The sequence below is a fragment of the Dromiciops gliroides genome, chromosome 3, assembly GCF_019393635.1.
Source record: "Dromiciops gliroides isolate mDroGli1 chromosome 3, mDroGli1.pri, whole genome shotgun sequence".
Taxonomy (NCBI): domain Eukaryota; kingdom Metazoa; phylum Chordata; class Mammalia; order Microbiotheria; family Microbiotheriidae; genus Dromiciops; species Dromiciops gliroides.
The window spans coordinates 520,927,414-520,951,245 of NC_057863.1; positions in this window are offsets into that span (position 1 = coordinate 520,927,414).

Genomic DNA, 23,832 nt, shown 5'->3' on the forward strand with positions numbered 1-23,832 from the left:
GAAACTTCCACCTAGGAAGCCTTTTATTCAGAATCTGATCTTAACCACAATGTCACTAGTAATTTGATTATCATTCCCAGAGCAGTTGGTGGAAATGGGTTGTTTGGGGAGTTAAAAGGTATATGAGTCCTTCTTGGAGTCCAGGGAGGCTTCAGTCATATGTCAGGGCAAATGATGATTTGCTAAGACTCTAGTTATAAATAAGAAGTATGATTTTGTTGTTTTCTGAAGTCTGTCAGAAAGGACAGTAGAAAAAAGATAAGGTGACCATGACCACATTTTTGTTCCTTATGCCTTTTTCTGCTGTGATACATATCACACTAAAATTCTATGTGTGTGTGTGTGTGTGTGTGTGTGTGTATTGTTACACCCCCAGATAGTTCCATGTCTTATATTGAGATTTCCTTCTGACCTCCATCTCTTTGTGATCCAATCCTCACTGTGTAATTTATTTTCCATTTTAGAAAAAAAAATAAGCAAAAATATTATCCGAGGGACTACATATCTAGGTGCTGCATCTATTTTCCAATTTCTGTTTTAAATGCTATAACTGAAATGAACAACCAGCCACCCTCTCAATCAGAAACACCACTTAAGAGCAAAGATGATCCATAAAATGCTTCACAGTGTTCCTTAACACAACCTTTTGTAAATTGCTCCAATAAATGCATTTTGCAGTATTGGAATGGGGAACAATTTTGGTACTCCTTTGTAATCAAGGAAATTAGACCAAAGAAAACATGATTTACTCACCCGGATTGGCCCTCTTCCCTTGCTAAGCTGTTGGTCTGTGCTATAAAAATAGTATAGAGCTTGTATCATCAATTGAATGATGTGTACATAAGAGCTGGCCTGAACATTAGTAGTTTTGCAGAGCTGGAAAAAATGATTTTACCCCTACTTTATTAATCTATCATATGTATCATGAGTATTAGTAATAGTCATGAACATGTATATATACAAACACATACACATTTATAGTTGCAAAGCTTTTGCAGATGTTAGTTCATTTTATCCTCACAAAACACAAGGAAATAGAAGGTTTGTTATCCCCATTTTGCCCAGGGTCATAGGATAAGAGACCATTTTATGTAGGATTTGAACTCAGGTCCTCCTGACTCTAGGGATCTAGCCACTATACTACCTCTGGATCTATTAAACAAAAACAACAGTAAATGCATGGACATACCTCACAAGCATATCCCCAAAACAGTGTTTATGTTGTACCCTGAGTTCTTTAAGTCACAGAATTGTGAAAGACCTCAGTGACTAGCTAGTCTAACCTGTGTTTGAAAGAATAGATTCTCTGTAACATTCCCTAATGATCACCTTGCCTTTCCTTCAGAAACCCATTAGAGTCTATCTTGTTTTTTGTCATCCAATAGTATTCTATAGCCTAGGAACAGGAGCAAAGAATGGAGCTGGTAGGAATAACCTAAAGCTTAGGATTGATGGGTCAGGAATAACAGAGGGGTAAGAGAGTAGAGTATTTAAGAATTGGGGCAGCTAGACGGCACAGTGGATAGAGCAGTGGCCTTTCGAGTCAGGAGTACCTGAGTTCAAATCCGGCCTTAGACACTTGGCACTTTCTAGCTGTGTGACCCTGGGCAAGTCACTTAATCCTAATTGCCTCACACACACACACACACACAAGAATAAAGGTAAATGACCACTTAAAATAGTTAAATATGGTCTGTTAAGACTCAGAAAGGAGAAGAATGAAGCCAGAATAGTATTTATAAACTATGAAGATGAGAGAGAGAGAGAGAGAGAGAGAGAGAGAGAGAGAGAGAGAGAGAGAGAGAGAGAGAGGGGAAGAGAAAGAGAGATACACACACACAAAGAGAGACAAAGAAAACAGGTTTGGATTTTTTAAAATAGTATTTTATTATTTTATTTTATTTTTTCCAATTGCATGTAAGGATAGATTTCAAGATTCATTTGTGTAAGATTTTAAGTTCCAAATTTTTTCTCTATCCCTCCTTTCACTATCCTGAAGCCAGCAAGCAATCCGATATATGTGTGTGTGTGTGTGTGTGTGTGTAGGTTATACATTATAATCATGCTAAACATGTTGTGAGAGAAGAATCAAAACAAAAGGGAAAAACCACAAGAAAGAAGAAACAAGCAAAAAAAAAAAACCAACCCAATACCCAAAGTGAAAATAGTATGCTTCAATCTGCATTCAGGCTCCATAGTTCTTTCTCTACATATGGAGAGCATTTTTCTTCATGAGTCTTTTGGAATTGTCTTGGATCACTGTGTTACTGAGAAGAGCTAAGCCAATCACAGCTGACCATCACACAATGTTGCTGTTACCGTGTACAATGTTGTCTAGGTTCTGCTCACTTTACTCAGTATTAGTTCATATAAGTCTTTCCAGATTTTTCTGAAGTCAGCCTGCTCATCATTTCTTATAGCACAATAGTATTCCATTACTTTATATACCACAACTTGTTCAGCCATTCCCCAATTAACAAGAATCCCCCAATTCTTTGCTGCCACAAAAAGAGCAGCTATAAATATTCTTGCATATGTGGGCCCTTTCCCTTTTTTATGATCTCTTTGGGATATAGACCTAATAGTGGCATTACAAAGGGTATGCACAGTTTTATAGCTTTTGGGGCACAGTTCCAAATTGTTCTCCAGAATGGTTGGATTAGTTCACAACTCCACCATCAATGCACTAATAATTCCAATTTTCTCACATCACTTATAACATTGATTATTTTCCTTTTTTTCATATTAGTCAATTGGATATGTGTGAGGTGGTACCTCATAGTTGCTTTAATTTGCATTTTTCTAATTACTATTGATTTAGAGCATTTTTTTCATATGGCTATAGATAGCTTTAATTTCTTTATCTGAAAATTGCCTATTCATATCCTCTGATCATTTCTCAATTGGGAAATGACTTGTATTCTGATAAATTTGATTCAGTTCTATATATATATATTTTAGAAATGAGAGCTTTATCAGAAACACTGGCTGTAAAAATTGTTTCCCAGCTTAGTGCTTTCCTTCTAATCTTGGTTATATTAGTGTTTGTGCAAAAACTTTTTAATGTATTCAAAATGATCTATTTTGTATTTCATAAAGTTCTCTTTCTCATCTTTTAGTTAATAAATTCTTCCCCTCTCTATAGATCTGACAGTTAAACTATTCATTCCTCTTCTAATTTGCCTATGGTATCACCCTTTATGTCTAAATCAGGTATCCATTTTGACCTTATTTTGGTATATGGTGTAAGATGTTGCTCTATACCTAGTTTCTGCCATACTATTTTTCAGTTTTCACGGCAGTTTTTGTTAAATACTGAGTTCCTATCCCAGAAGCTGGAGTCTTTGGGTTTATCAAATAGGAGATTGCTATATTCATTTACTTCTGTGTTTTGTGTGCCTAACCTATTCCACTGATCCACCACTCAATTTTTTAGCCAGTAACTAATAGTTTTGATAGTTACCTCTTTATAATATAGTTTTGAATCTGGTAAAGTTTAGATCTGGTATAATTTTAGATCTGTTTTAGATCCTCTCCATTTTTAAAATTCCCTTGACATTCTTGACCTTTTGCTCTTCCAGATGAATTTTGTTATTTTTTCTAGCTCTATAAAATAATTTTGGTAGTTTGGTATGGCACTGAATAAGTAAATTAATTTAGGTAGAATTGCCATTTTTGTTATATTACCTTGGTCTACCTATTAACAATTGATATTTTTTCATTTTCTTAGATCTGACTTTGTATGAAATGTGATTTGTAATTGTGCTCATATAGTTCTTGGGTTTGCCTTGGAAGATAGACTCCATATTGTCTACAGGTATTTTAAATGGAATTTCTATTTCTATCATTTGCTGCTGGGCCTTGTTGACAATATATAGAAATGCTGATTATTTATGTGGATTTATTTTATATCCTACAACTCTGCTAAAGTTATTCTTTCAAGTAGTATTTTTTTGTTGATTCTTTAGAATTTTCATAGTATACCATCATTTCATCTGCAAAGAATGATAGTTTTGTTAACTCCTTGCCTATTCTAATTACTTTAATTTCCTTTTCTTCTCTTGTTACTAAAGCTAATGTTTCAAGTACAATATTGAAAATTCTGGTGATAATAGACATCCTTGTCTCACCCCCAATCTTATTGGGAACATTTCTAACTTATCCCCATTGCATTTAATGCTTCCTGATGGTTTTAGATAGCTACTGCTTATCATTTTAAGGAAAGCTCTATTTATTCCTATGCTTTCTACTTTTTTAATAGGAAAGGGTACTGTATTTTATCAAAAGCGTTTTCTTCATTTATTAAGATAATCATATGATTTTGGTAACTTTTGTTATTGATGTGGTAGATCATGATTTTACTAATATTGATCCAGTCATGCATTAATTGCATAAATCCCACCTGGTCATAGTATATTACCATGGTGATAAATTGTTGTAATCTCTTTGCTAAAATTTTATTAAAAATTTTTGCATCAATATTCATTAGAGAAATGGGTCTATACTTTTCTTTCTCTGTTTTGGCTCTTCTTGTTTTAGTATCAGCACCAGTTTTGTCTTATAAAAGGAATTTGATAGGACTCTTGCAACTAATTTTCTACAAAGTTTATAAAGTATTAGAATTAGTTGTTCTTTAAATGTTTGGTAGAATTCACTTCTAAATCCATTTGGTCCTGGAGATTTTTTCTTAGGGAGTTCATTTATGGCTTGTTAAATTTCTTTTTTCTAAAGTAGACTTATTTAAGTTTTTATTTCCTTTTCTATTAATCTGGTCAATTTATATTTTGTGAATAATTATCCATTTAATTTAGATTATAAAATTGATTGGCATACAGTTGGGCAAAATAGCTCCTAACTATTGCTCTTCATTAGGTAAGGATTCACCCTTTTAATTTTTGACACTATTAATTTTGTTTTCTTCCTTTTTTAAATCAAATTACCCAAAGGTTTATCTATTGTATTATTTTTAAATAAAATCAGCTGTTAGTTTTATTTATAATTCTATAGTTTTTTACTTTCAATTTTATTAATTTCTCCTTTGGTTTTCAGTACCTCTAATTTGGTATTTAATTGGTGATTTTAAATTTCTTTTTCTAGCTTTTTTAGTTGCAAGCCCAATTCACTGATCTCCTATTTCTCTATTTTATTCATAGAAGAATTTAGAGATGTAAAATTTCCCCTAAGAACTGCTTTGGCTATATCCCATAAGTTTTGTTATGTTGTCTTATTATTGTCATTCTCTTTGATGAAATCATTGTTTCTATGATTTGTTTTTTAGCCCAGTCATTCTTTAGGATGAGATTATTTCATTTTCAATTGATTTCTCATCTATCTTTCCATGGCCCTTTCTTACATGTAATTTTTATTGTAGCATGATCTGAAAAGCATGCATTTACTGCTTCTGCCTCTCTTCATTTGATTGTGAGGTTTTTATGCCTTAATACATGGCTAGTGTTTGTGTAGGTGCCATGTACCACTGAGAAAAATATTCCTTTCTATCATCAGTTTTCTCCAGAAGTATATAATATTTAATTTTTTAAAAAATTCTATTTACCTCCTTAACTTCTTTGTTATATATTTTCTGATTAGATTATCTAGGTCTTAGAGGGGGAGGTTGAGGTCCCCCATTAGTTTTGCTTTCTATTTCTTCATATAACTCAACTTATTCTCTAAGAATTTGGATGCTATGACACTTAGTAAATTCATGGTTAGTATTGACATAACTTCGTTGTCTATGGTACTTTTTAACAAGTTGTAGTTTCCTTTGCTATCTCTATTTATTATGTATATTTTTGCTTTTGCTTTGTCTTAGATCAGGATTGTTACCCTTGCTTTTCTTTTAAGCTTCAACTGAAGCATAATATTTTCTGTATCAGCCTTTTACCTTTACTCTGTATCTCTCTGCTTCAAATGTGTTTCTCATAGAAAACATATTGTAGGATTCTGGTTTTTAATCTATTCTACTATCTGCTTCCATTTTATGGGAGAGTTCATCCCATTAACATTCAGAATTATGATTACTAACTCTATATTTCCCTCCATCCTATTTTCCTCTTGCTTCTACTTTGATCTCTCCTTTTGCCCTTTCCCTTCTCACCAGTGTTTTGCTTCTAGCCACTACCTCCCTCAATCTGTCCTCCCTTCTGTCAGGTACACTTCCCTTTCCCCTTTTCACTCCTACTTCTGCCCTCCCTTCTTTCAGCACCCCATCCTTTTCTTTCCCCTTTCCCCTGTTACTTATAGAGTAAGAGAAATTTCTATACCCAACTGTGTGTATGTGTTTCCCTCTTTGAGCCAAATAAGATGAGAGTAAAGTTGAAACAATATTCACCTTTACCTTCTTTCCTTCTATTGTAATAGGTCTTTTGTGCCTCTTCATGTTATGTGATTTACTCATTCTGCCTCCCCTTTCCTCTTCTCCCAGCATACTCCTTTTTGTCACCTTTTAAATTTTTTTATACCATCACATCAAAATCAACTTATATTTACACTCTCTATATATCTTCTATCTGCCTTAACAGAGATAGTTGTCAAGATTTATGATTATCTTCTTCCTTATGTAGGGATATAAACATTGTAATCTTATTGAATAACATATTTGGGTTTTTTTCCTATTTTACCTAGAAAAGAGGTTTTTAATTAGGATTAAATGTCTGAGGAAGAATGGAGCTAAAAATTCTAGGACTTGAAGTGGATAAATTGGGAGACCATCATGTTGGCAAGATCATCAATAGGAGTATTAAACTCACAAAGAATTATGGCAAAAGTTGTGGTAGAGAGAAAGACTATGAATCAGGTTAGGATTGAGTTATTCATTAAGGCAAAGATAAGTATCTAGAGAAAGTCATGTAATTAGGTGTTGTGAACTTTAAAGAAAAAAAAAGTTGTTGAGTGATTGCCAAATCTAACATTGTGAAAGCAGCAGTGTTAGGAAAAGACTTCTCCTGGAGCTATGAGTTGGGTTGCAAGGAGGAACATCTTGAATTGGAGATCCTGACAAGAATTAGAAAGAGTAAAGCATATGGTGGTATTACATACTCTATTCAGTATCTTTTCAGTAAACGTGTTTGGCAGGCAGTATGGAGCAGTACAGAGTGCTGAATTTCAAGAGCTTAACTTGGAATCAAGAGACCACAGTTCAAATTATGGTTCTGTTATTTACTGAGTGAATTTGGCCAAATCAATTAATCTTCCTTGACTTTAGTCTTCTCATTTGCAAAATGAGGAGTTTGGACCAGATTGACTCTGAACTTTGAATTATTTCCTATGATTAATTAAAGCTAGGAAATGGCAGGTACATGAGAGAAATAATTCATTTAGTAAGTATTTATTGAGTAATTACTATGTGCAGATGTAATGGAATAGAATCATTAGCAGATGATCACCTTGATATAACCACCACCACAGTGTTATCACCTCTCTTATGGAATGATTCATTCTCTTATTCTCTTCACTCTTTCTCCAGATTGAACCCTGTTCTCTTGCTTGCCCTTAACTGGCAAGGCTAGATTCTGAGAGAGAGATACTACCACATGGTTCCATTCAAACTCTCTCAGGGCCCTAGGAGTAATCATATCAAGGGGAAAGACAATTTTCCACTCATCACTTTAGCTCTTGTTCTCTTTCCCTCCCCCATCCCAATCTGATGTATTTTCTATCTATACAACCAGCCACTCACAAGGTAATGTACCCATATATTGTATGATATTTATACAAACATCTACTTATAATAAAGAGATTTTTAGATAATAAACATTGCCATTTACTTAACAAAGGGTACAATTTGCAATCTCCCTTCTCTTTAAATCAAAGAACACTGCTCATCTGGGCTATACCAACCAGCTCAACCAGTTATTCACTCACTCAGATTCTGTGTTGTTCAGACTGGAATTTATATTTAAATATTTAAGCCAAACTAAGAAATGCAGCATGTTCACTAGGACACAAAATAGTTGCAAAAAATATGCTGCTTTTCCTTCTCAAGCCAAAGGTGGCAGCAGAGAGCAACAGGACCTTACCAAAAAGAAGCTTCTTCACTTAGGCTCTGGTGGTGATAGGTCACTGAAATTCTGGCTGATGAAATCAATTTTCTCTCACACAAGTAGCTTAATTCTCAAGTCAACCGACTGCTTTTAACTGTCGCAAATTCCTTTCTCTCTTCCCATTTCACTGGGTCCTCCTTACTTGGTTCTTCCGCATTTCAGTGTCTTAAATGAGCCTCCTGAATCTCAATATCTCATCTTTCTTTTAATAAAAACGACTTCAAACTCTCTCTATCAAATTGATAGTCATAAAATCTTACTTCAGTCTTCAGATGTTTATAAAACTTCTAATTTTTTAAAAAATTACCCTCTTTATTCATAAAATATGAAAATTCAAATTAGTTGAGCTACCATAATACCTTGAAATTGTAAAGTCTTCAGTACTAATCTACCAGTTGCTTTGGTATCCTGGAAACTTTTCCTTTACATTTATATTTCTCCAGTTTTAAATATATAAAATAATCAATTTCAATAAAATAAAATATCCTTCTCCACCTCTTTATAACATGAAACTATTTTTACAAAAATGAGGCATCTTTCTATATTGTACCCAATAATATTTCCACTTATATTATTTACAAGATTATTTAAACTATGGTTGATTTTCTGTCCCAAACTATTTGAATCCCATTTTAAAAGCTATATGTGACCTCAACACACCTGTCACGCCTGTCCTGTTTGTGGCCCTACAGCTGGCAACTTGCCCTCTCGGCTGGTGCAGGTAGGTTTTTCCACTGTCCTTCTTGGCCACCAGATTTTTGAGCCAGATTCCAGGAGCCTCAGTTGTTTGACTGTTGCCTGCAGCTCCTGCTGACTTGCCCTGACCCCCTCGGCACTGGGTTGCTGCCCTGCGCTGGGCCTCCCTTTTGCTCAAGTCAGACCGACCTTTTCCTGAAGTCTTCTAAATTATCTCTGGTTGGAAGACTGTGTCTCTCTGTCTTTTTGAAGGTTCTCTAGTTTCAGAATCTGTCCAGAGGCTTGATTTAATGTTCTTTTTGAGGGAACAGAAGGAGAGCTCAGGTAGTTTGCTGCTTCCTCTCCACCCTCTTGGCTCCGTAAAATGTTCATTTCTAACATCAGCAATGTCTTATATCCTTTAACTTTTTGTGATAGCAAAGAATTGGAAACAAAATAGATGTCCATTGATTGGGGAATGACTAAACAAATTGTGGTACATGACTATAATGGAATATTATTGTGCTGTAAGATATGTTGATATGAGATGAATACAGAGAAGCTTGGGCAGATCAATATGAACTGATGCAGAGTGATGTAAACAGAGCCAAGAAAACAATATCCAGGGGCAGCTAGGTGGCACAGTGGATAAAGCACTGGACCTGGATTCAGGAGTACCTGAGTTCAAATCTAGCCTCAGACACTTGACACTTACTAGCTGTGTGACCCTGGGCAAGTCACTTAACCCTCATTGACCCACAAAAAAACAAACAAACAGACAAAAAACAATATCCACAGTAACTACAAAAATGTAAATGGAAATAATCACACACCAAAAAATAAAAAGGAAATGTAACAAAATTATAAAGATCAAGTGGAACTCAAATGAAAAGATATTAGAAGACACAACCAACCAAGTCCTTCATGTAGATGCATGGTTTATAGGTATTAAACATGTTTTCAGACCATTCTCAGTGTATATAGGCAAGTTTTGTTGACTTCTTTTCTTCTCTAAAAAATACTATTTGTCATATGGGATGGCTCTTGGCAAAGGGGAGGGAGATACTTTGATGACATAAGAAACAGATAACTTCAATAAAAATTATTTTTTTTAAAAAAAGATATTCAGGATCACATAATTAGGGAACATGGAACAAGATTCATGAATATGGGATAAAATCACTTGACTCAAAAAAACCTTCATTATTCAATTAACATCATTGCATATGCTATAAGATCTTACATTTTCCATGTGTTCAGTGCTACCAGCATTCTAAGAGAAAAAAGACAATCATTTGCCTTGAAGAATTACAATGGGAGAAAACATTCATATGTTTGTTTTACTTTATCAGTTAATATAGCTTTAAATATCTGTCTTTTTCATTAAAATTTCAATTATTACACACATTTCAACTTGGGCATCCTATAGACACAGCTTTCTCCAAGGGAAACTGTTCTAACACTGGGAAAAGTCTTCTTTACACAGTGATTCTCCTCATCCTCAGGACACATGCTATTGCTGGTGCTTGATATCCTCCCTTATTGGCAAGAGTTAGAATTTTTATGGGTATAAACATAAGTTCTGAGGGCAGCTAGTTGGTGCAGTGGATAAAGCACTAGATTCAGGGGGACCTGAGTTAAAATCTGGCCTCAGACACTTGACACTAGCTTGGTAACCCTGGGCAAGTCACTTAACCCTCATTTCCCTGCAAAAAACAAAAAACAAAAAGACCCCCCAAAAAACAAAATAAAACAAATATAAGTTCTGTAAGGGTTGGGGCCATGTTTTTTAGTATTTCATACAGCACACAGGAATCAGTATGCTATGGCAGCATTAAGCACTGTGTATATATCACTTCTATTGCCATGTATCTACTCTAATATTATAGAGCTCCTTTGAGTTTTAATACTCAATTGAAAACTCGGGGTTTTATTTGACTATAAGAGTCCAGTTTAGCTCACACAGAGTCAATGTTGTATGATAGAAAAAGTAGTAGATTTTGGAATCATAGTATGTTGGTTCAAATCAGAACTTTTCTGTTTACTACATATATGACCTTGAGCATATCACAATCTCTTGGATTGTATGACCATTTAATCTCTGTATTTTTATCTTCAGGAAATAACTCTTTGGTCAGGATTTTGGTATTTCATTGTACCATGTTCTCTGATTACAGATAAAAATTAAATTTGGGGCATTTTTCTATTATTACCTCATCTCTTCAGAATACAACTTTCTTTTTGCTTTTGCTTATTGAAAAACATATATGGGATTCTAATAGAAAAGTAAGGTGTTTATTTTGGTTTTTGAAGTCCACATTTCTTTTCTCCATAGTGAGCAAAAGAATATCCTGGTAACTAGGTGATATAGTAGTTAGAGCACTTGACTTGGAGTTAGAAAGATCTGAGTTCAAATCCTAGTTCATACACTCTGAATAACTCTGGCCAAGTCATTTGACCTCTCTTAGACTCAAGTTCCTCATCTATAAAATGAGGATAACAATATTACATCTCTTACAGTGTTGTGAGGACAAAATGGGATAATATTTGTGAAGTACTTTGCAAACCTTAAAACACTATAAAATGCTACAACTACATAGGCTGAGTTTCCTTTAAGTGAGTCATCCTTGGGATTTGATTGGTTCAAAAAATTAAAATTTGCCCCATTAGCATGTTTTACCTAGCTGAAAAGCCTGGCCTGTGTTTGTGTTTCTGAGATTTGGCAGAATTCCCACTGTCCTGCTGGACATCTTTCTGATCCAATGTTTTTTCCTTGGCAAATAGAGAGTCAGAGGAGAGCAGAATCCAGTTGTACTTAATCATATCTTTTTAACCCTATTGTAAATCTGCAAGTATTTCATTGGGTTCCAATCTCAAGTCTTAACTAGGCCAGGCTTAGAACACTTGGCAATTATTTATTTCTCAAATGTGCCTTTTTCTTCTCCCATTATAATAGCACTAATTCAGGTCCTCATCCTTTCTCACTTAGATTAGCATCCTAAAATATATCCTTACTTTCTAAACTTTTTCTTCCCCTGCCCAATCACTACTAAATACATTCTTTAGACTAACTAGCCAAGCAATATTCCTAATACACTACTGTGAATCACAAGATCCTTTATAAAACTTTAGTTGCTTCCTTGTTGTTTCAGTTTCCCATCTACTGAATTATTTAAAATTCTTACCCTGGAATTGAAGATTCTTCAGAAACTTAATAAATCTTTGCTGAATATATTTGAATTTAATTAGATTTGAAAAACGTTTTTGGAATATATACATACACACATATTATATAGATAGATAGATAGATACACACACACACACATACACACACACACACACATATATATATATATATATATATATATATACATATACATATATATTCATCTAATAGGAAACCAGAGCAGGGAGGAATCTCAGACAGCATTCAAATGACTCATCTTAGAGATGAATAGATGACATGCCCTCATCTCTAGGATGGGGATAATGATGCACTACAGTCTGTTGTGAGGAAGGTTCTGTACTTAAAAGTGCTATGTCACCATGGCTCACCTTTAAGTGACTTTCCAAAAATCACATATATAACAGAACCAATACTAGATCTCAGTTCTCATTTAGTTCTCTTAAGTTTGAGTGTTGGCAACAATAATAGAGACAAGGGCATGAAAATAGAAACAACAGGAAACTGATTAGTTTTAGGTTTTCAGCCTGAGTGAGAGGGAGAACAAGGGTGCTGTTAAAAGAAATAGAGGTCAGGAGGAGCCATCTTTGTGGAAAACAAGCTGTTTGTTAATATGTTGGCTTTAAGATATGGAGAATCAAGGTGGAGCTGTCTAGCAGAATGTTGGAAATATGATTTCATAGTTCTTTCTCGGACATATTACCTTTGAACATTTATACTGACTTTCCTGCTTGATCCTTGAAAAACTTCCAGTCCTTACTCAGTTGGAAATGTGTGAAGAATCTGTTCAGTGTCCTCTCTACCATTAGCATTTAACTGAATCTGTTAAAATCTTATATAGCATTTCATTGATCTCCTATCTATTCAAACTAATTAAAATCATATTTTTCTAGTTAAAAAACAGATTTCCCCAGTCAGATATTGCAAGGATCTACTTTCTTCCTATGCCAGTTAAATACAAACCCCATCTCAGATTTTCAAATCTGAACAGAAGTGGGATTGTGAAAATGCAGCAACTGATATACTTGTATTGAAATGATATCCTGCTTAATTTTCTTACACAAGGAGTAAACTTTTAAACTTTTCTTAAGGGAAGTTAAATCAGGTTGATTGGTGCCAAATTTTGTATGGCCTTTGAATAGCAGATTATTCTTTATTTACAGGCAGCAAGAGCCATTGTAGGCTATTGAGTTGAGGAGTTACAAGGCAGTTCATTAAGATATTTTTATTAGGCTAGCTTGAAAGCCTAATTTTCACTGGATTCAGATATTAGATGATAGTGGATAGAACATTTTATGAAGCAAAATTGCATGGGGCAGAGAAGTAAATGAGTAATGAGGAAGTACAAGTAGTCTCTGCTCAATACACTTTCTTTTGTTTGCTTTAATTTTTAATTTAAACATTTTAATTTAAATTTATTTCTTTTCTTTATTTTGTGGGGCAGTAAGGGTTAAGTGACTTGCCCAGGGTCACACAGCTAGTAAATGTCAAGAGTCTGAGGCCAGATTTGAATTCAGGTCCTCCTGAATCCAGGGCCAGTGCTTTATCTACTGTGCCACCTAGCTGTCCCCTCAATACACTTTCTAGAAATTTTACACTGAAGGGTTCAAGAAAGATAGTATGAGGAAAAGGGCTTAAAGATATAGGTTGAGGGTTTATCTTTCATAAGGATGATTGTCATCCCACCCTCTGAGATTAAAGGGAAGAGAAAAGCATATCTAAACCCAGAATTCAGCAGTTGTTTTATAAGAAGTAACAGATGTTTCTATACAGGCCAAGAAAATTATTATTTTATGTATTATATATATATTTATATATATATATGTACGTTTGTATAAATATGCATATATATATACACACATACATACACACACACAAATATATGTTTTCTTTTTACATCACTTTCATTTCCAAATATATTCTTTCCCTAATCCCTGTTTTGCAAACTCAAAAAGTTAGGTCAGGGCAGCTAGGTAGCGCAGTGGATAGAGCACCGGCCCTCGAGTCAGGAGTACCTGAGTTCAAATCCTGTCTCAGACACTTAACACTTACTAGCTGTGTGACCCTGGGCAAGTCACTTAACCCCAATTGCCTCACCAAAAACAAAAACAAAAAAAAAGTTAGGTCAAAAATTGCTATCTTGGGTGGGGAGCAGCAGGCAGGAGAAGGGAATCCAGTGTCCAATGGAGGACTAAGTATTATGTTTTGTTTTTTTTTCTTAGGAACTTTCCTAAGGGCACTGAGGAATTGCTTGCCCTGCTCATAGCCATGCAGATAGTATTTGTCAGAGGTGAGATTTAATCCATGTCTTCCTGAGTGTAAGGCCATATTTCTACTGACTTCACCATGTGACCTCTATCCATGTAGATAGCCCCTAATAATTATAATTGTGAATTCTAGATCAGTAGTATCTGTTAACTGAAAGTCTAAAACATATGGTGACTCAATCATCTAAAGCCTGGAAGAATAAATGATCCAGATTCACTGTGTAACTTTAAGTTCTAAAGAGGCCAGAAAACATGCCCAGTGTGTCTGTAAATTAGTGATCATATTTTTTCATCCATGTATTTCATAGCCCAGTAGCCAATATTTAAAATAATTGATTTTATTACATATAATTCTGATTTTTCAAACAAGAGTAATGTTCAAAATCTATAATTTAGGCCTTTGAAGTTAACTTTTCAGGCTTGTTCACTATCTTTTTATCCAAAAGGAAAAATTATCTAAAACCAAGGCAGGATGATGAGATGAGTGAACAGGAGACCAAACTAGGATAAGGATTTGGTGAAAATTCTTTTAGTAATCTTAATTTCTTCAAGTGTATACAGGTTGGGTCTCATTAATACTCATCTATGTGGCACAGTGTGAGGGTACAAGGAAGGTACCCCTGCAAAATTTCTCACCTTTGTCTACTTATTTGCTTAAAAGAAACATAGTCCTAGAAGCTAGGAAGCCGCCAGCATCTTTGGAGATGAATCAGGCATGATGAGGCAGAAGCAATTTTAGGGCTGTTCTGGACTAGAGTCGGTCCATACCAGCCTGGAGGTGGGAGGAGCTCTCTGATGAATGTAATTTGGCCACAGTTATTAGGAAGCTACTTGTTCTCCTTTTCTGCTCTTAAAGAAGAACCAGCAGGATTCCGTGCAAAGGGAAAACATCATGTCTATATTTGTGTAACACTGACCCTGGCTCCCACTGCCTGAAGGTCAGGTATCTTATCTTTCTGCTCTCCCTACAAGATTCTCCAGAACCCTTAAGGTAACTGGGGGAAGGTCTAGGCTCTGCTAATGACTCTAGTCCCCACTGATTGTGTTCCCTTAACTGTGGAGAGTGGGCCCCTGTACTCCAGTTCCATTTAGCCACTGTAAGATTAGCTTTTACACAGAAATATTTACTTCAGAAATTATAATCACAAAAATACAAAGTTACTCACCCAAAATGTAGGAGACAATTCTCCTCTTCCCTTATACCACAGTTCCTGGGGAGAGGAAGGGTCTTGAGTTCCAGGTACCCTGACTTCTCAGGGTTTTCATGCTGGGCTGCCTGCCTGCACGCTTGGCTCCAAAAGACATGATGGCTCAAACTTCCTGGTCCATAGGCATGACTTTTGGCACCCCAAACAAAGGACAAACAACACAGAACAGAAACAAATACCCCCAGGCCCATTTCTTGCTGCCACACTAAAAGAAGGAAAGCAGAAGAAGGAAAATCCCTCCTATCTCACCAGTTTAGTTCAGGGCATCCATGGTGGCACAGTAAGAGCCCCCTCAAAAAGGGGCAAAGCCAAAAAGATGGCAGAAAAAGAGACCAAGTGGTCCAGTCTAATTACTTTTAAAGCTGTAGGCCATCAATCAAAGGAACTACCTCCATTCACATGGAAGGGGATATGTTGGGCTCCATGTTAGACAAACTAGGCATGCTCAAAAGGCCTCTCAAGGTAGACTTCATGTTGGATCTGGGCATACCCAGAAGAAGCCCAGGTTGTATTCATAAAGAGAAAAAGGAAGATTATAGGCCTACCAGTTTAATTTTGGTATCTTTTGTAATGTTGAAATAAATCACTGACCTTGAATATAAAAATGTAGGTCTAATTTAAGGCCATATCTGCCCTTGTGCCTCCCAGAATGCCTTTTCTGTAATTTGTTGATTTGGTTTTTACCAGACTTGTGATTATTTCATTGGTGGAGATAGGGCCCTCTAGCAACGTAGATCAGCAGGCTTCTGCTCTGTAACATATTGTCTTAGAAAGTTACTTGGGACACTGAGAGGATCAGTGATTTGTCCTATATCACACAGCACATCTGTGTCAGATGTGGGACCTAAACCCAGGTTTTCCTGTCTCCCTATACAATATAGAAGCTCAAAAAAAATTTGTTTAATTGGACAGAATTATAAATACCCTCTTCCTTTTGTCATATACAACTGGAAAGTACAGCTAGGAATTCCTGCACAGAGGTCCTAATGCACAGTATTAGTAACCTTAAAACTTAGCTTTTCATGCTTCAAAAACCTCTGGTGACTCCCTATTGCCTATACACAGTGGTTGACAAACTATAGCAGGAGGGCCAAATCCCACTGCATGTTTTTATATGGTCAACATCTAACAATAGTTTATGCATTAAAAAAACACTTTATTTTAAAATGTAAGAAAACATTCTTACCTCATGGCAATACAAAAGGCACAGAGCCCTTGGGCAGTGTTTTGCTGATGCTTGGCCTATGGAATAAAATTAACACTCCTATTTAAGACCTCCATGCTTTGGTGCCAAACTACTTTCTAGTCTTTACACAGTTCCCTTCCAAACGTTTACTTATTTAGTTAGACTGGACCACAAATAGGGACTATATCTGTTATGAACTTTGGATCTCTCCCTGGCCCTAGAACAGGACTCTATTGAACCATAGGAAGGTGAAATGGGAAAATCCTTGTGCAAATCCTAGCCCTGTCAAGTTCTACTTGTTTGATGTTGGGAGCCTCAAACCTGAGCCTCAGTTTCCTAATCTGTAAATTAGGGTTTTTAGTTATTTGGCCTCTGTGATCTATTACAGATTTAAGACTATGATTATATGAATGATTAATTCCCTCCTGCATTTTAATACACAGTTTTGACAGTAGGACACAGGAAAAAGGCTAATTCTGAACACAAGGCACTACATCTCCAATGATAGAATTTTAAGTATTTTAACATCTAGGTTGGAGAAATGTGCCCATAAAATCATACTACATAAATTAGCTAGAACAACACTAAGCTTGCTTTCTTCCTTCCTCATCTTCCCCGCTTCTTATTTTCCCAAATGGGCATTTCAAGGAACAATCTTAGAAAGTGTAGCATTAGTTTTTTGGTAGAGCACTGCAGTGTATATAAACCTAAAACTGGGGGCAGCTTGGTGGCACAGTGGATAAAGCACCAACCCTGGATTCAGGAGAACCAGAGTTCAAATCTGGCCTCAGACACTTGATACTTACTAGCTGTGTGACCCTGGGCAAGTCACTTAACCCTCATTGCCCCACAACCAAACAAAAATAAACCTACAACTGGGTGGAGATAGTTATAGGTACAGTGGTCAGCACTCAAGTGCTCTCATTTTGACCTGCAAATACAGACCTTGAATAAAGCTTCAGATTTGTTTTTGTCATAGAAGATAAACCAGGCAGATGCTGTGCTGCCCCAGGCCTACTAGAATTGATGTACCATTTTGTCATCCTGCTCTTCAGAGGGCAAAACACAAAAAAACAATGTCAAGGTGTTCTGCTTGAGCCCCAGAAACAGTCATAAATGACATACACTCCTAATTGGGCTTCTGGGAGAAAAATCAGCAAAGGTGGGTGACATTCTTATCACTCAGATATATTAAAATCTCTTTAAACATTCATAACAACAAAAAACCCATTTATTGCAGACTTATTGCACAGTATTTTCTCATCTCAACAGTAAGTTCATGGGCCATTGTGGAAAGTGAATATTTTTCAAAATAATGAGAGCAGGTCATTCAGAGTAACTTGAAAAGACTTTGACTCTTCTTCCATGAAACCACATGCATTCTTAATAGAGAGACAAGATCTACAGAGAGCAGCTCTCATTCTCCAAAGTTATATTTTTGAATAACAATAGTACTTGGGCCTCTCTCTGCACTAAAATCCTATTTGAAAAAATACAGAAACAATTTGCATTATTAATAAAAATAAAAAGTAATTCATACACTTCTCCTCTGCCTGCCAAGGAATGTGTTTCTCCCCCGAAACACAAGAAAGAACTCAGTGATGGGAAGTCAGAGAACATTTCTTATTGGAGATTTACCAAGTGTCATTACTATGACTGTAGAAATAGTAGGAATATAGGAGGCTGACAGATATACTTGTAAGGAATAGAGACACTTTTTGTTTCTCTTCACCTTTAAAATGTGTAAACCTATAAGCACACATGTACACACACACATAAATCATGTCACATAAAGCCACAGAAGCCATCATTTCAGGGATTTCTAATAGACCTCCAGTGCAAGATTCAGGGAATCAAGTAGGATCTCCCCTTCTTCTCTAGTTAGGAAAGTTGCTGTCAAGACCTCGAATTACTAGAAAATACTAATGTCTTTGGTTTTGAAAAAAATTTTACTCTGCCTATTTGAGCTGAGTAATTAGGGTCTTTTCCTTTCTACTCAATGCTGCAAGCATCTGAAGAAAAGAAGAGGTGAATTTTGAAAACTAGCTTTATCTACTATAGTTTATTTTTGTTATTTTGTGTCTTTCTTCATGGACTGCTAAACATATGAGGGGTTAGGTTTAATTTTTGTCTATTCTGATTTGGGGCAAAACTGACATTTCTGGCAGAACATAGGCAGGCATCAAAGAAATTCATTTAGAAGACTTCAGCTGTGTGGAGCAGTGTATAGAGTGTTGGATCTGGAGTTAAGAAGACTTATTTTCATGAGTTCAAATCTGGCCTCAAACATTCACTAGCTGTGTAACCCTGGACAAGTCACTTAACTCTGGTTTGCCTTAGTTCCTCATCTGTAAAATAAGCTGGAGAAGGAAATGGTAAATCATCCCAGTGTCTTTGCTAAGAAAACTCCAAATGAAGTCATGAAAAGTCATATATGACTGAAACAACAACTGAATAGCAGCAACAACAAAAAGCTGGAAGCATGACCTTAACCATTTCCAGTAAATTCAGATGTGATGAAACTCTATTTGCATAGAACAAATTAAAGTTTCAGAAGAACAATGTCAAGATTGACAGAATGAATGTTGGCAAATTGGAATTATTCAATAAAAAAGCAATTAGGAATGTAGCTTTATTTAAATTACAAATGAGAGGCTCCCACATGCCCAAAACATCTTATTCTAGCTTTTCTTTCACTGTTAATTATCAAAAAATGCTGCATATAGATAAAAATAGTACAATATTTCCCTCTGGATCTTTTATACTAAAGGATTCAAGAAGTAAAGGAACATTTAACACATTAAGAATGCTTTTTAGGAGCAGCTAGGTGGCGCAGTGGATAGAGCACCGGCCCTGGAGTCAGGAGTACCTGAGTTCAAATCTGGCCTCAGATGCTTAACACTTATTAGCTGTGTGACCCTGGGCAAGTCACTTAACCCCAACTACCTCACTAAAAAAAAAAAAAAAAAGAATGCTTTTTAATTGACATGACTTGTCCTCCCTTCAACATAGATCACAGACTTTATATAATTTCTCCAAAAGTTTCTGTTTGAAAAAATTCTCACTGTGTGCTGCATTTAATGATAAGACTATTTCCCCTAGCTATGCTGGTCTTCAGACAACTGCCCATCACTATATCAACCCTAGAAGCTTCTATAACTTGATAGAACCTTCTAGAACTTGTGTTCTGCTAGCAGAGCTTCAAAAAACCCTAGGTAATCTCCACTCCTTTCTCCAATTTTATGTCTTTTATTTTGGTAAAGACTGTTTTGTAGTTATGTTTATATAAAATTTACATATGTCATTAACAACTTCCAGATATTTTATGCATAGTATGTAATATGGTTACTTTCATCGAAATTTCTCTGATTATTTCTTTCTGATTTCTGTTAGTAAAGAAATGTTGATTGCTACTGTGGATTTATTTTGTATTTTGCTACTTTACTAAAGCTATTAATTGTTTCCAGTAAAAATATAATTTTCCAACAATCCCTTTAGCTCTATAGTTTCCTTCTGATTTATCTGTTTTATATTTGAGAGGAATATTAAAGCCTTCTAGAGTTATTATGTTACTATAAATGACTTTTAAAATTTACATAGCTTTTCTTTCAATAACTTAGACATGGTTGACTGTGGACGGTTTAAGTTTGGGCATTGTAGGAAACACTATGGCAATGAGACCCAAAGTACAATAGCAAAATTATTTTTATTAAAGCATTGGTAAAGATAAGTGAGGGAAGTTTACACTTATACAAGAGGGGAAGGCATCAATGATGTCCTTGAAGTACAGGTAAACTGTATTTTGGAGCTCCCAGAATTATAGGTTTGATCTGAATACAAGCCTCATTGTGCTAGACTAGGAGAATAGCTAGGTAGAGTAACAAATAGGATATAGGAAGTGGAATAAGGAAGACCTGAATTTGAATCCTACTTCAGATACTTAGTAGCTGTGTGATTCTGGGCAAATCAGTTTCTGTCACTCTGACTTTTTTCATTTGTATAAGGGGGATAGTAGTAGTGCTTGCCTTCCAGGGTTGTGAGGATCAAATAAGATAACATATGTAAAATAATTTAGAAATCTTAAAGCACTATATAAATCCTGGCTCATCACTTTTTATACAAAATTTTATACATACATAGAGATGTGTGTGCATATGTGTGTATATATCAACCCACATAGATATATGTGTGTAAAGTCTTGGGCGAGATAGATTTATAAGTCAATTCTATCAAACATTTTTCTGGGAACCAAGCCAACAATAAGTTCTTGCACAACAGGTGTCACCCAATGGTTTGCTAGTCTTTTCTCTGATTTATTCATATTTCCAGCTTTAGTTCCTGAATTTGGCCTTTATGTTAGGGACTGAGCGCTTTTGTGTTGGGTGATTGTCCCTGTTTGGTCTCCCCCTGGGCTATCTCGGTTCCATGTTAACCTCCCCTTCAAGAGTTAGTTCTCCCTCCTCACCCCTGGATCTATGATATTTAAAGTATCTTAGAACAGAATTCTAGAGATCTCTGAAAACCTGGGGCATCCTGATCAGAGAATTGTCACACTATTTTGGTCATTGTCTATTCCTGAAATGTTCAAGGTCCTCACCTTGGGGCTTTTTGATCACAAGTCTTTTGCAGGGGACCCTTCATTCTTGCTACCTTTGGACACTGAAACTTGCAGCCTACACGTGTCTCTGGCTCATCAATGTTCTAAAAAGGAGGCTGGGCTTATTTATCTACACTAGAGTTTGTTTTGCTAGTTGTTCTTTTTCCTATTGTCACTGGGCCACTGGATAGCTTTTTGTGCAGTTCTGAGGTGGAAGAAGTCACTATTCTTTTTCTTTGAATTTCTAGATCATTATTCAGTCTGGTATAAATTTCAGGTTTTTACTGGAGTAGTTATGTTAAAATCGCAGTTAACCTCTGTTCAGGTAGTCATCTTGCCTGAAAGTTCTTGTCTCATAATTTTCACTTGCCTTAGGTTTTTTGTTTGTTTGTTTGTTTTTGGTTTTTGCCTTAGGTTTTAACGTTTCTTGTATGTAGTAAATTGTTGGACTTTGCTTGTATAATCTGTTCCTTTATTATTTTTTTACCTTTTTACTAGGGGACTTTAGTGCATCCATATTGAGAGTTATAGTTTGTATTTTCTTCTGTTAATATTTTCATATACACGTTATTCATATAATGCCTTCTGGATCTATTTTCAAGGACAATTTTTATGTGTAATGATTATATTAGTCAATTCTATCAAACATTTTACTTGCTATTTTAATGTTTGATAGAATTCACTTAGAAATCCATCTTGCCCAAGAAATTACACGCATGTTTATGCATGTAGATATACATACATATGTACATGCATGTCGATATGTGCATATATACATTGTTTTAAGATAATGGAATTTGGTAGATGCCCAGGGGTTTGACTTGATTGACTTAGTAGTGTTTGAATTGGGTGTGAATGAGGAACTATTAAGTACCCACTTAAAGGTGATTAGATCTTGAATTTAAATTTAGCCAACCCTGAGAAGGAGTGTTCACATAGGCTATGGACTGCTACCACTCTCAGTCAATCAACTTGATGAACCTCCCATTTCTAGGAGGAGGACAGGAAGTAGGAAGCAGACGCTGGTAAATCCTTAAAAGTCTAAATTTTTGGTGAATTAATCAGTGATTTTAGATAGTTTCCCCCAAAATGGGGGAACAGATTAGAACCCACCTTTAGATTTTTAAACAACACAACATACACACCAGTGCAAACACATAAACATGCTCCATTTTAAAATCAATACTTTGTCTCTTTGGTCTATTTTGTTTACACTAATCTAATTCCAATATCCTCCCCTCCCCAACTCCCTCTTCCTCCTGATCATTACATTCATTTAAATCATCTTAATTTTCTTTTGGGTTTTAGAATCTAGATATTATATTAAACCTACATATAAGAACTTATACATGCATATGCCTACATGTATATCCCTCATTCTGCCTATATCATTTATGAGACAGGTATTTTAAAGCCACATTTTCTAGAGAATTAAAGCTTACTCCTACCACTACCTACACTTCTTTATGAGAATCATTCTTGTTAGAAATATACATATATACATGTATAAATGTGTACATATATACATATACACACAAATACACATATGGCATTATCTACTTCCTTACCTTCTTAAACAGAAGTGTTTGGAGGCAGCTAGGTGACTCAGTGGATAAAGCACCAGCCCTGGATTCAGGAGGACCTGAGTTCAAATCCCACCTCAGACACTTGACACTTACCAGCTGTGTGACCTTGGGTGAGTCACTTAACCATCATTGCCCTGTGCAAAAACAAACAAAAAAACAGATTAAGTGGAAAATAAACTTTTATCAAAAGTGAAGATCATCATCAACACTACAATTAACATCATCTATTATAGAGGGCTATCATATGCTGACTTCATAACCTATTATGGTGATGAAGTATATTTTACCATACATTATATGGCACCAAGATGCTCTTTTATTGTTTTGAACTTTGTGAGTATGGTCCATGAAACCACATAATCAGGCCTATTAGAATGATGTATAATCAGTAAATAAGCTTGCAGGGAGGCCTTGAGGACTTCTGTTAGTCTATAAGCTTTAGTATTGGGTTTTGTATACTTTCACTCCTCACTCTTCAGCTTTCCCATCCTGGTGATACTCCTACTCTAAAGCCTATTTTTCTTATTGGTAATTCCTTAGGCAATACCACCATTTTGTGAGGTGAGGAGCTTAGGCAATGTTTGGTTCACTCCCTGCTCCAGTCCTCACTTTCCTGACTTCATCTCCTTCCAGCAACTTTCATCCCTTACCTTGCTTCCCCTCTTTCACCTTCTTCTTCCTCCATTCAAATATAAGCTCCATGGAGGCAGTGCCTAATTGGCTTGTACTTGTATCTTGTTTGCTTAGCACAGTGCCTCAACACATAGCAATCATGTAATAAATGTTCTCTGTTTCTGTCTTTGTCCCTCTCTCTGTCTCTCTGTCCTTGTCTCTGTGTCTGTCTGTCTGTCTGTCTGTCTCTCTCTCACACACACACACACACACACATCCTATCATCCCTAGCTATAAGACTCATAGTTCATGGTTTTTTTTTTAACTTACCTCTTTCTTCTTTTATATATTGTGCAGTTATAATTTGTGCCTTTTGCGACATTGACCTTTTTGTACAGTGAAAACACAAGTCTGTGTATTTGGGTAAATATAGAGAACCTTCTAAACTATATGTAAATAGCAAGCCATAATAGTT